Here is a 12,579-nt window from a genome sequence, read left to right as displayed (position 1 = left end):
AGTCACCCCTGGAAGCCTTTACCCTTCAAATTCTATCCCTGGCATCTTCCCTGAAAAACGTAGTTTGCTCTTTAAACGAATTCGAGACCTAGCTTGTCCATCGACGGATTAGCTATGCCTGGGTTCTTTTTTAACGACCCTCCTTGCCTACTACTAGGTGCGGAGCCACTCAAGGGGCGTGTGAAATGTGTTCTGCTACAGAACATTCTGGCCCGAAGCTTCTGCTTGTAGTCGGAACGTACATGCATTTACTTGTTCCGCACAGCTTTGCTGGAGCTGCAAAGACATCACTGGAAGGGGTCTAGGCCCACTCGTCACAAGTCCACTCGTCACACGTAAACTGGTGAGGAATGCCAATTCGTCATAGGGAATTTTGTACGAAGAATTCTCGTATTGCCGGAATATTCTTCACACGGAAAACCCGCATTAAGGACTTATTTTGAACGCCAAAGTGATGTTATCGCCTTATATGCGTCGTCTTTTAAAGAAAGCTATAGGTGAGTGCAGGGACGATGGGAGCCAGACTTAGGGCTTATTTCGGCAAATCTTCTCCCTTCCAATTACACCCCCACCCCCCCCCCCCCCCCAAAAAAAAAAGTGGCTACGGCTCTGGGCAAATGTGCTCGAATTTTCTGCGGAAGAAGTTAGGTTAATATAGCCTCACACCTCATCAATTCTCTTAATTAAATTATAATTGTAACCAAACTTATATCACATGACGCGCTTTTATACCCTGATGTTTCTTTTTTAGGGTTCACGTGATTTGACCGTAAACCATTCTTCGTGGCCCTTTAAAGCCAGTGCTTTGTTGACAATTTCGCGTAGTAATGAAATTCAGCGACAAAAAGCGAATCCAAAGGACAAACGCCAACATATTTTCTGTGCCAAAACTTACATCGTGAAAATGCCCCAAATTCACATTGCGAACCCCCGCGCATGATCACATGTGTACGTATCACGTCATACACACAAACACAAGAAAAAAAAACAAAAAAGCACTTTACCCTTTGCATTATCTCATGTCGTCTAACACCTTAATTTCCTTATCGGACAGGGCTACTGACGGTTTACTTATGCACGCTCCCTTTCCGATAAGGAAATTAAGTAGCCCTGTCCGATAAGGAAATTAAGTTGTTAGACGACATGAGATAATGCAAAAGGTAAAGTGTTTTTTTTTTCTTGTGTTTGTGTGTATGACGTGATACGTACACATGTTATGATGCGCGGGTGTGTGCCAAGGAGGGTATATATGTCTTGAGTGGTGAATAAAATTTCAGTTGTTATTCTGCGCTGGTCTTCTTATCTTCGTTCAGTCGTCGGTTTTTTGTGCGTTCAAGTTACAGCTATGAATTGTCACCAACTAGCCCGCCTTTCAGGGTTATGGTATCCTAACGAAACAATTACTAGCTGACCAGCGAAGCTGTGCAAAATACATATTACATGCGTGGTTAAAAAATGCACGCCTATCTATTTTTGACACTTTTTGGCAAGGATATTAATTGTGGCCCTGCGATTATTAATGCAACTTGCAAGCACTAGAGCTTTATTTTCCAGGAAAACATAGGGCTGCCCTTTTCTAAAAATCCGTGGGAGCCAATGTAAGAGACTCTGCAGCTTTAGTGTGAACGACCAAATAATGCAACGCAAATGAAGCACACCGTAATAATACCGTCGTCTTAGCGGCCATTTGTCACATAAATCCTTCCGGAAAGTTTTGATAAAACAAGAGTTACAGCTGTTTTCTGCTTAACGGATGTTGTGATTGCTGCGGAGCGTTTTGGCACACGTAGAACAAAAAATGCACGGAACTGTTCCATAGAAACTTTCGCTCTAAAAAACAGTGTACGGGCTAATTAAACTGGTTCAGTATTGTACCCGCACCCGAATTTATGGTCATAGTTCGTCGCGGGCACAGACGACTTGATCACGTTAGTTTAGTAGCATGAATGAAAATGCTTTCCTGATAGGCTCTTGAGATTGCCACTGAAGCTAGTGCAAGGAACTGCTTGCCACTAGCGGTCAGAGAGAGTGCATTGCTGGGGCCCAAGTCCCGAGGTCTTTACGCGAGGAAAACGAACATCCCAGCATGCTAGGACTGCGCTGGCACAATCGAAATCATTTGCCGTTTTAAATATCACGCCGACCCCAGAAGATCTCTACAGTCAGAAAGTAGAATCGAGGGAGCCAAGGCTGTCTATGGCGCAAGTTCTGCTTCGAAGGGAGGCCGCACACCGCTCTTGTTGAGGGACCAGAAAATACACAGAACCGTAGCGGTATACACCTTAGCTGTGAAGTACGACCTGTGGTTGAAAAGATGAGGCTTACTTTCGTTGGCGCAAAACGGCAATCCTTCGCCAGAACGTGCTGGAAACTGGTGGGACACCGCCTCACACGGCACTGACGGTAGAGAGAATGGGAGTTCGCAAAGGAGGGGCTTATCTGAACACCTGGCCGAGAGAGCGACAAATCGAAGATAGATATGATGTCCTCGGGTCACTGCACGCGTGTCCCAGCGCTGCCTACTGTTGACATTTGCCGCGCAAAAGATATTAGCAGTGGCTTAGCTCGGCTATGCCAGGATATATGTAGCGTGAGATAAGGTTCAGTTGGTATTTCTTAGCTTTCCTGGCTGTATAGGATTAGCTTGATTATCATGCTTACAGCTGCTTCAGTGACACACACACACAGTATTCGCATTATGTGACACATGTATATTTATCAAGTGGATCCGGCGCAGGGTCACCAATCGCCCCAGAGCTGAGCTGGTGTTGCTGCTACGCACGAGCCATCGGTTCCACACCCGACCACCCCTCACATGATCATCAAGTTTGCCTGGCCGCCACGCGCGGAATGGAGGTCGGCGAGGACGCTGCGCGTGTGGGGTGTGTGAGAGACGCCGGGCAGCGAGCAACGTTCCGTGCGCCGTGCGACGTCACTGCTCCTCGCGCATGCGCAGCACGGCTCTCCCGGAGCCACGCGAAACTGCTCGACCTCGGCCAGTGTAGCTCACGCTACAAAAAATAAAAACTGAATGCACGTAGTACTCACATTGACTACGACACGGGCTACGGCTGGGAATGTGGGTAATCTCATAATGGGGAGTGAAAAAGAGCGAAACAAAACACTGTTTCGTTAGCGTATACACACAAAACGAAGAAAGGAGCTCCCTTCTCAAAGGCATAAGTGCACCACTGCTTGCTTAAATTATCGCCACAATGTAATCGGGGTTGCATAGACCACTTTGACTTCGACCAAGGCCGTGCTAAGCAAAAATGACGTCTGGTGGTCTACGATTAATGGCGACATTGAGAACCTCATAAAGTGCGTGCTGCCGGACTTTCTTCCAGCACCGGAATATGCCACTGCAGTCGATTAAGTTTTTTTGGAGGCCCTGGCAGCCAGTCGGCACGGTCCTCTTTTTCCATTCAGGACTTTGGTGGCTATTCGCCACCGACTACTACAAGCGGTATGAAGAGTTGGCTGAGCCTGACCGGAAAAGCAGTACTGTCTGACTTCAAGTAAATTTTTGCAAAGCCTGGTATGCCCGAAGCAGTCGTCCTAACCAAGGTAGCGTGCTCATTTAAGAACCAAACGCCTTTTCGCGAACTTCATGCTCTTTTTCGCACTCAAAATTGTGAGGGTGATGCTGTACAGGGCGGCGACAATCTTCTTTCTCCCCTGTGTAGATTGCATTCAAGATTGCGAGGTTGTCTTGGAAAGACAGAACATTTCGTTTCCTGGCAGCAGAACTCATCACTCACGAATTTATACCACACATAGCAGTAGAGACGCGCGACTACATGGCGGCAGGCAGGCCTAGCTTTTCAAAACTTGTCTCGAACCGGCACCGCACTCGCACGTGGAAACACAGAAACACACGGTAGTTTGTGATGTGCGTGACAAAAAAAAGTGAAGTGTAGTTACTCTTCCTACCCGATGTCGTGTTCACGTTACACAAGCAAAACAAGACACCGTTCCTACAATAGCCACGGGTGGTGCTAGCCATTCTGTATATCATCATCATCATCATCATCATGAGAAATTTGGTTTTTAGGTGATTCTAGACGTTTTTGTATCTGCTGGATCCTTGCAGTAGGGCTGGTATGCGCTAAATTTGTGAATTTCTCCAGTCAATTTTTCAGTAAAAGTGCAGCAACAATGAGTGCTCCGCTTAGTGACTTTGTTACATCAAGACTAACCACCGCAATGCCTTCGTTAAATAGAGGTAAAAAAAACATGGGCTTCAATGGGGATGGCAATGGGGAATTAAAAACCTTCGTTAAATCCAGGAATTCGTTGTATGGAGGTTCGTTACATCCAGGTTTTACTGAATCACGTTCCCAAGACAGAGTACATAACGTTGCCTAACCATAAAGCCACTAAACAAAAATGGGTATAAAGTCTAAATAGGTCCTGAGCATAAACGGTGAACAGGTCTAAAATGCGGACTTTTATTAGTTCGTTGACATCATCCAAGTTACAACAAAAAACAACACTAAAGAAAAAGAAATCCAGATATACAAAAAAATTAGCATTCAGGGAACACCGAAGAAAGTAAAACTATACTCGCTTTTTCAGTTTTATATTCACATACGCTTTGTAGACATATTTTATATCAATCGATGTGCAATGACTATCACGTTTACCAGTTATACAGGGGTAGGCACGGTTTCTGGCTTTCTTTTTTCATTTCTCTGTATTTTTTTCCTGGCCTCGAAATAAATGGATAAAATGAAGGCTATCGTCTGTCAACAAAGTTACCCCCTTCGTCCACGAAAAACGTGCTCGCACGTAAAACACGGACAACACTTTGTGAATTTTCATGGAGGCGACCTGTGCCGCATTACACTGACATGTGGGGATGTTTATGTTATACAAACCTCTCGGTGCATGATTGACAAATCGGCACATACAACTGCAAAATAAGTGGAGGGACCAAGGGGCGCGACGTCCGGTGTTAAGGCGGTGGTTCTATGCCAAGATGGCGACATGAGACAGACGAAGCAGCTCGAGCAAGAGCTACTCGCATGATGACGGACTTCAAAAACAATGATCTCTAAAATTTCTACAGCTACGTTAACAATGCCTACTGTGAATTATTTTACAAAAGCGCTGACAACTCTGTTAGCCTTGTCTTGGAAGCAGCTGAAACAGGCGGAGTGAATCGAAACTGCGTGGGTGTAATCTGTATTCAGAGTTGCTGCATATATACTATATTGAGTAACTCTGATCTGCACCTCAACGACAGGGATTGCGCCTTCTTGAGAATGTAATCAAGGCCTATATGCGAAGGAAGTCGCAGGAAGACGGTCAACATCAAGAAACCATGCTACGACTTCGTGAAGCCAGAATGACATCAATTACATCGAAACCTGGTGGAACGAAAGAAACGAAGGCCCCAAAGAACTCAAAGATTTACCTGAGCGTCAGCCACGAAGGACAGATGGAAACGGGGCGTGCAACTCCACTAGCCGCTAGTTGCGTAACCGGGTGAGTGGCAGCTTGATATGTGCGCCTCCGCCGCCGACTGTTATGTGCCTGTCGCTCTGCGATACCGCCCAAGTCGCCGGAGTGAGCACGACGCCAGCGGGCAGTAATTGCAGCGCGGCGCCGGCACCGCCGTATTTTTCTTTTCTTTGACCGGGGTAGGCTCAAGGGAGGAATGCGCTGAAGAACGAGGAAGTATGAAGGGAAATGACGGCACTCCACTGGAAGCTGTCGTGTCTCCCTCTGCAAAATGCCTTTCTCACTCTCTCGGCGTGCTCTTCGTCTTGAAGTAGCCGCGTTCCACACTGAGTGAACGGATGATTTGTATGATTTGCCAGAATCCTTCAATGCTTAAAAACACGGCCAGAGAGAGAGAGGAGAGAGAGAGAGAGAGAGAGAGAGAGAGAGAGAGAGAGAGAGAGAGAGAGAGAGAGAGAGAGAGAGAGAGAAAGAGAGAGAGAGAGAGAGAGAGAGAGAATAAACGTTTATTTAAATTAGCAGGGGGGCTTGCACTGAAGCTTCAAGTAGGCGTCCTCAGTCCAAGATGCAGTGAGCGCGGACAGAATCGACAGCCCTTTGAGCCAGCCGAAGCTGGTCGTCCAGGCCGGTGCTCGCATCGCTCTCCCAAAGCTCGGCAGTAGAATGTTGCAGGAAGGGGGGAATCAGTAAAACGCAAAGAAACGAAGCTGTCGATGGGGGATTACAACGCCTGCTTGCAGCTACTCTGTATTTATATTGGCGCTGCTTGGTTTTTTCGCATTGAAATTATCACCGTACCCAAATAAACTGAACATACAACACACACGCCAATACTTTAACATGGTTCTACCTATTAAGCTGCTCCGTTCGGGGAGATTTCAAAGGCAGTCCTCCCATGCTTCTTCCTTTCCATCTCCCCGGTCCTCCTCACCAGTCCCACGACCTTTGCTCACGTACCGCGACCTTGTCTACAAAGGACAAGTTTGCGACTTCCTACCGCCTTGGCGCACCCCATCTTGGGCCGCCGCCACACAAACGCGCAATATTTCGTTTTTCCGCCTTTCCGGAATGTCTAAAACAACAGAAAATGCTTCTGCCTGTTCAGGCATTGAGAGGTTGTCTGGTCCTATCATACAATTGCCCCTCTCTCTTGGTCCGTAGCCCATCCAACAACCTCGCACCTCCACTCTTTCTTCTCTTTTATTTTTGAAGGGGCGAAGCACCTCAGGACCTCGCTTTGTCCGTGGCTTGTCCCTTGGCGTACGGATGCACAGTGTTGCGCATGCGCGAGGAGCATTGGGCGGGAGTGGATTAGATTGGATTCGATTGGATTAAATTGACTTGTATCGAATTGGATTGGATTGGAAATGTATATACTGTACACACGTGTTGCCACTCATTTACATGCGGCAGTGGGGAATTAAACCGGGTGATTTACGGTAAGAACGATCCCCAGTGCTTCGCCCATTCGTCATAATTCCCTGCGGGGAGGTGCGTGATTTTTTTTTTCAGAAAGACGTGGTGAGGAAGACATGCGAAACGTGTACTGAAGCGCCAGTCGCTTATGCCGTACGAGAGAATTAAACTGCGTGAAAGTTGATAGGGTCAAAGCACGAGGTGTATGCGAATCGTTGCTGCAGAAACCCAAGCGAGTATCTCACAAAAAGGAACTACAGGAAAGTAAAATTGGCGATCCGCACGTCATGCCGCAGATCCGCAGAGTCTCGCACAACATTAAAATGTAGCAAACCGGTGAAATATTAAGGTGTTTTTTTCACCGCCGTGTAATTTATCAAAATCACGCTCATTACTATCTAAACAACAAAAAAATGCGCGCGAAAAAAGACACGAGAACAGCAAGTGCGTTTCAGTGTAGTTTGCAAGATTCATTTCACCTGTAAAGGTATGCATTGGTGAAACCGACAGATATTTTATTGATAGCGAGCATAATATTTCTGTTAAAAACGACTCTGAGGAGCATCTGGATGTGCACTGCAAAACAGGCAGCTATGTTCCGAAGCTTGGAGATACCTAATCCTTGGCACGTGCTAAAGATCAAACAGACAGAAATTATCGAAGCCTGCAATAATAGAGGCTACGGTGAAGGTTGCGTCACCGCGGCTTCCGTATGCCTGATACCTACATAAATAACATTCTGACAGGGTTACATTTAAAAGAACGTTATACGTTATACTTTCGGAGAAAAATATTTTTTTTTGTCATTCTAGGCTTTTGTAAACCTTTTGGAAACACACCCTGTGCTTTTGTTAACTGCCTTCATTGTCCCCCCCCCCCCCTTGTTATTATTTTAGTTAGGTGATGTAACGGCTTGTCGGGTCTGCTTTTAATCACTGGTATTAGGAATGACAGGTGTTGACTTTAGATAGTCTCTCCGCTAAATCTGTTATTTGGGGCTGTTTTGTTTACCACGTTTTATCGACTTGTTCTGTTGGTTGTGTTTGACATGTGACTTTGGTCACGCCGAAAGGTGTGATGCGGCTGTTGATTGGCTTGCGGGTGATACTGGTTCGAAGTATATGCAGTAAAAGCTCGTTAATTCGAACTCGAAGGGGACCATAAAATTGTTCGAATTGAAAGGAGTTCGAATTAGCGGGCGGACGCTAAAATGAATGGAAATCGCGCCACACTGCGCGGGCAGAACACAAAGACGCCACCTCTGTACTCGTTATCGTCAATTAGGTGCTACTACAGGTTTGCGGCAGGTGGTTTCGCAAAGAATGTTTCGCAAAAAAGAATGGCATGCCTCGGAGCACTAGCGCCGGTGGCGCGGCGCCCTCTGTAGACGCGAGAGAGAGAGAGAAAAGACCTTTATTCGGCCGAAGTTACAGACGCGAAATGCGCTGTTGCAGGAGCATAGCGCGCGCGCCACGCGGTTGTTTTTCTGTTTCGTTGTTTCGCATCTCTAGTAAATTTGATTTGGTTTGGATTTGCCACACACTCTTTGGTCCCTCTTGGCCGTCTTCTTCTGCGAGGAGCGATGGAAACCAGGGGAGCGTAGTTCGAAGTAACCGTGCTAGATTCTAGAAAAAATATATTAGATACTGCACAGCTGACTGTGCTCCTTGAGGTGTAGTATGTTCCATGGTACCTCTCTCTCTTAGGATTCATCTTCCAGCTCATCTTCCTCGTCCACCTCCTCTTTGCAGACGCTTTATTTGAGTCCCGAATCGCGTAGTTTCGAAGGCATCCCGTAGCTTCTCCGTGTCATGCGGGATCATCGTTAAGCTACTTTTGGGGACACCGCGCTTCGTCGCCAGCGCCGTCTTCGTATAAGAGCTGCTTTCGAAGTCAAGAATGATGTCCATCTTTTTTTCTAACGAAAGCGCATGGTGTGCACGCTTCTGTGCCGCCATTGAAACAACGGAGGCTAGAGGCCGCAACTCACGAGTGCTGACAAGCGACGGAACTTAGAAGACGGCAACGTGGTAATGGAGCGCGAATAGCACCGCGATGACACAAACCAGACGGCAGCAGCGAAGCCCTGTAACCTCGGCGGCTTGATTCGAGACCGAACGACGAGAACAAGAACTGCGATGTTGGATCGTCGCGCTAGCACGGCTGACTACTAACGAGACGAGGTTTACGAGGCCAGCAAGGTTACAAAAATGGGTCCAGTCCACGCTGTGAAGGGCGTTGGAAAGCAAAGCTTTAAAAGACATCCACAACAATTGCCCATGCTGCGTTAAATGAATTCACACACGGGGCTCTACAAAGAGTGAAACAAGAGATTCTGGCGGGGGCGATTCGCGGGGGCGGCATCCCGAACGCTGCAGCGTCGGCCACGGCCAGGCTAGAGCGGCGGACACCGCCGCTGCAGCCCGGTTGTGCGTCGGCACAAAGAAAACGGAGAGGAGCGTCTTTAGAAGGGTGAGACAGCGGAACATAGCCATCCTGATGTGCGAGCTCGGGGCTACACCACCGCCCGACACAAGCGCATACACCGAAACAATTCGGCATGCGAGCTTGGTGATTCCCATTTATACCGATTTAAACAAGTTAGTTTAGTAAGTTTGAGAATTGCGAGAAAGCTGAGGGAACTTTTATAATCGCTATTTATTAGAACGACTTGCTACTTTCGCTTTTTGTAATACCTCATAAAACACAACCGAATTGGTAATCAGAACTTCACAAAACGAAGTCCTATTCGTGGCAAGCAGTGCGCAAAAGGTAGCGTTTGTCTAGCGGCCAGATGTCTGCATGTGGTTTGTACATTTTGTTTTCCCGCCCTGCAAACCAATCCTTAACGTATGTTTGCCGTACCACCATATATTTACGTCGGGTGCGGGTTATCCTGGAGATGCTGTCGAACAAGTTAATCAAGCCTTGCAGAGGCACCGCGCAGTAGACGAGAAGCTGCACCAAAACCGGCCCAAAACAACCGTCGCTAGAGCAGACGACAAAGCCCTACCGCCGACGCGCCCACCAGCGAGCAGGCACTTCCGCGCAGCGAACGTTATTGTTGAATTCCAATGGCAGATCCGGAGCACTTTCGGAGCAACTTTTCTGCTCTGTGTGGAGCAGACGCGTTCCAATGGCAGATCGGGAGCAACCAAATCCTGTTCCAATGGTAGATCGGGAGCGCCGTCGCGGCCGAGATCACTCCGCGGAGCAAGAAAACTTGCTCCGCCGAAATCGGCGGAGTCGGCCGGAACTCACTAGGGCGCTTACTTTTGCCGCGTGACGTCGCCAACGTCGCCGCCGTCTGCGCTTCCGGCCAGTGCTCGCCTCCTCTGCCTCCTCCAGGCGCGCATGGGACGCTATGACCGGCCATCAACAGATTGAGGTCGTGACGTCACAGCCAAAAGTCACGTGATAAAGACATTTTCGTCACTTCCTGAGCAGTGGGCTTCTTTGTTGTTTTTACTTTTATCGCGTAGCATCAAAAAGCTATGCACTGCGGTAAGGTGTTTTTTATCACTATTGCGCAAGTACGCCCAACTGCAGCGGTAGGTTCGTTTTGGCGTTTGTTTGATGATAGAGTTTCTGTCAACGTAGCCGTCACTTCCTTTAGTTTCACCCAAGGCTTCAGCCAAAGCATGCGAAGGCGATTGCCAAAGGCATTGTGTGTGTGCGCTACGGTCGCTTCGCCGTTTTTTTTTTATTATTATTATTGTTATTGCGTCATTTTGCCCCTGGGAATTTGTTCTGTGCCCGAGTTGGTTTCTTTCAACGTATGTGATACCCGCGTGATATGTTGAAGTGTATCGTCGAAATGTCCCTCGGCGTCGTGTTCTGCTTCTTTGAGCCAGCTCACGAATGAAGCCGTCACCTTGAGCCCTCGCAGGTGAAACGGCGACAACACGACGACACCGATGTTTTCCCTGAAGAATCTAGGACGAAGTGTGACACCACTAGTTGTGCGCGCCCATATCCTACAAGTATGCAAGTCACGTTGCCGTCAGCAACAACATGCAGCAAAAGAGTGCACCAAGCGAGGATATGCCGTGCTGTGATGCAGCGAATTCAGTGATGTGGAAATGATTGTGTGCATTGGGGTGCCAAGCTGGACGTACCACATTCGGCTTGTTATTTCGCGGACAGGTAAATGCGCAAATGAGACGTGGTCGAGTTCACTGTGTTCTGGTATATCTACGATTTCCACGGTGACAGAGAGAGAGAGAAAACCTTTAATGAAAGCTGAAGCTGAAGAGGTCAATCCCACTAACGGACAATTTGTTTTATGGTAAAGGTGAGATTAGCCAAGCCATTGCACTTGGCTTGCTATCGCCCTTGATGTCTGCGCTCTTGGTGGCTGAGTGCGATGCTTGCACGGGCAGCAATTTTTGCAGGCAACTGTATGATGCGGGCTTCCAAATACAAGTGCCTCACATATTATTTTACATTGCCTAACTGGTGAAAAGAGCAAACTTTAAATCGTAAATCAGTGGGAAGCTGAAGGCATGTAAAGTTTGATAACTGCACCTCGCAGGCAGCCAGTGGTGATCAGCCTTTCTTATATGCACCTCCTGCAGCTGTAACTGCCCTACCTGGCCTAATTGCACCTAATGACGGTACAGGACGAGAATATTAACAGATAAGCCATTTGCAGTGTCGTGTTTTTTTTCCAACGTTTATTGAAATGTAGAAAAAACACCCAGGGGTCTCTTGCTACTGCATCAGACCCCCTTAGGGGTAGCGATAAGTTAAGGTTCACGACGGGTATGGGTGGGAAATAGCAAGAGAAAAATAGTGGGTCGGGATATGAAATGCAGGAGAGTGTCCCACACTGCCTTCGCTAAATTAGGTAGGTAGGATGGACGCAGGAAATCATTTAACGAATTCGGGTGAAGTTAGCGGGAAGGGTGTCTAGGAGAACCTGTCTTTCAGTTTGAAATTGAGGGCATGTCCGAATAATGTGTTCAGTGGTGTCCGGAATTTCACAGGGGATACACATGCCTTGATTAGGTGACGAATGAAAAAACTGTTGTCGTTTTGCAGGGGAAAGGTTGGTAACTGTCATTAGCTGTCTGAGGCGGACTTGTTGAGAGCGAGAATACGACTTGCAAATGAGAGTGTGGTTGACCAGGGAGGTGAGAAAGTCTTTCCGTTGTTGTTTGATGGCGGTCCGGTGCTCACCAGGGTCATAATCGCAGTCCGAAGGCGTCCAGCTGGCTTGGGGTACGGTTGTGAACAATGCACGTGCCGCCAAATGGGCCACCTCATTTCCGGGGATTCCGGCATGGCTGGGCACCCACGTGATGGTGACGTCGATGTTCTGTTGATGAAGGATGCTCTTGAGTTCTTGGATCTTCTTAACTCGTAGGCTGTATGATAGTTGATGGCGACATTCCAGGAAAGCTTCCCGACTATCTATGTGAATGTGTATGAGTTTGTACATGGAAATAGATGATATGTTATGAACAATGTGACGAAGTGAGAGGATGATACTTTCTAGTTCTGCCCCTTTAATGGTGGTATCTGGTGGCAAGGAATGACCGCTATTGAAGTTAAATGCCGGTATATGCCACGCCGAAGTTGTGCTGGATTCTGTTTTAGATGCGTCAGTGTAGATGCTGAGTGTATTAGGGTGGCAAGACCGCGTCTGGTGTTGTTTTGCAGATTTCCGCCTGTTTTGTAGTTGGGGATCGGGTT

The 12,579-nt window shown here is 47.6% G+C and overlaps 1 protein-coding gene across 1 annotated transcript in view; it reads right to left on the bottom strand.

Moving 5' to 3' along the window:
• The window catches only part of LOC144141156 (uncharacterized), a 29,146-nt gene extending 23,592 nt beyond the window's left edge, over nucleotides 1-5,554 (bottom strand). The window contains exon 1 of the mRNA XM_077672702.1: nucleotides 5,420-5,554. The gene's annotated coding sequence lies outside the window, so the exon portion shown is untranslated. The remainder of the gene's footprint in view (nucleotides 1-5,419) is intronic.
• Between the last annotated feature and the right edge of the window lie 7,025 nt (nucleotides 5,555-12,579).

This window comes from Haemaphysalis longicornis, unplaced genomic scaffold (assembly GCF_048455015.1).
Source record: "Haemaphysalis longicornis isolate Haplotype H1 unplaced genomic scaffold, Haemaphysalis longicornis Haplotype H1 scaffold_6, whole genome shotgun sequence".
In the NCBI taxonomy this organism is placed as follows: domain Eukaryota; kingdom Metazoa; phylum Arthropoda; class Arachnida; order Ixodida; family Ixodidae; genus Haemaphysalis; species Haemaphysalis longicornis.
Note: the sequence above shows the minus strand (reverse complement) of the source record. Positions and strands in the feature narration are given on the sequence as shown.